This window comes from Morone saxatilis, unplaced genomic scaffold (assembly GCF_004916995.1).
Source record: "Morone saxatilis isolate NCDOM2014 unplaced genomic scaffold, NCSU_SB_2.0 Contig5, whole genome shotgun sequence".
Lineage (NCBI taxonomy): Eukaryota > Metazoa > Chordata > Actinopteri > Moronidae > Morone > Morone saxatilis.
Genome location: NW_023340095.1, coordinates 22,599,841 through 22,601,429, shown reverse-complemented (window position 1 = coordinate 22,601,429; position 1,589 = coordinate 22,599,841).

Below are 1,589 nucleotides of genomic sequence, written 5' to 3'. Positions count from 1 at the left end.
ACGTTTTCAAAGCAGCACAATCTGACGGTCGTTACAAAATGATACAACACTTTAAATCCATCCATAATTTCCCAATTTAATGCACTGATTCCGTTTACTGATTTTACACTGCAAACGGCGGGAACGGGGTGCTTACGTGGTGATGTGACGTGTGACAGAGAAGCTTCCCCACTGATCTCAGGCCAGTGACAGCTCAATTAGCCTATGCTGAATACCAATGTGTGGGTAGTGAATGGCAGATCTGCTACTGAACTTAGATCAGTGTGATACTGACAGCACTATAGCTACATGAGGTAGCTGGTGAAGAGACTTAGTTCTTTCTAGCCTCTTAATAGCGCCGCCTATGACTTTAACTAAGGAGACTGTTTGTGTCTCGTGGCAATCAAAAAAGTGTGACTTCTTTTTAACTCTATGATAAATTACGTTATGGTTACATAACATACTTATTTTAACCCAAACCATTTTTTTCCTAAACCAAACAAAGCTGTTTTTGTGCCTAAACCTAACCAAACTGCAACAGTGTAAACTCATAAAATGTCAAATCTTTCTCAGCAAGCTTTACTTTGTGAGTCAAACCATTCATTATTGCTAACTTGACCGCAGAACCCGGTATGTCCAGAGAAGACGCTAGAGGGGCACCTACAGCGTCTTAGTTTGAAAATGGGCTACTGACCAAGCGGCCATATTTGACAAGTAGTAAGCACATCATTGTTGTTCATTCATCACCTCAATTTAAGAGGATATAACTTATTACTTTTGTTGTAGCAGAGGAAGGTGGACTTTGCTTCACACCAGTCATCTCCCCAATGCCCGTCAGCCCCCATAGACACACAAAGTGTGTAGTATTGAGGTGCACTGGGTTCACCAACAGCCCACATCCTGAAATCAGCCTCTCCGTCACCATAGTAACCCTTGTTTTGCAGAGACCACATCCATGCTTCAGTGACAGGTTTCAGTCCGATCCAGACGCTGGAATTATTTTCTATAAGTGTATTGAGCTTAGCCAAGTCTTGCTCATTATGCACAGAGGCCAGGTCGGTGTACTTTTCCCTGCAGTAGCTCTGAGCTTTAGCCCAGGTCAATGGCTTTTCAACGAGGATGTAGAGACGAGGAAAACAGTAACAGGAACAGGAAGCTAGAAGACACAGTCCTGTGGTAATGACAAAGACTGATAATTGATGCATTCAGTGATACCAACTCACTTTATACAGTTGGAGCCCTATAAAAACAACTATGAGTGTCAGGCATATAACAAAGTAACTCATTAAATGTGACATGCGTAAACAATATGGCGAATACAAGAGAGGCATGCACAAATAATGGGCAAGGCCTTTGACTTTTCGACTTTGTTTGTTTGAAGTTGCACCAAACAAATTTAAAAAGCACATTTTTGTTCACGGTAAATGAATGTGAAACATTTAAATTTCAGAGGTTTGTGGAAACAAATGATTCGTACTTACCTGATAAGACGATCATTATTGCTGCCGTCTCTTTCATGATGGACCAACAGACAGCTTGCTTCCACCTTAAATTGATCAGTAGGTATGTTTATGTTATTTTCTGTGGTGGCAGGCATTACGTAAAAGTTG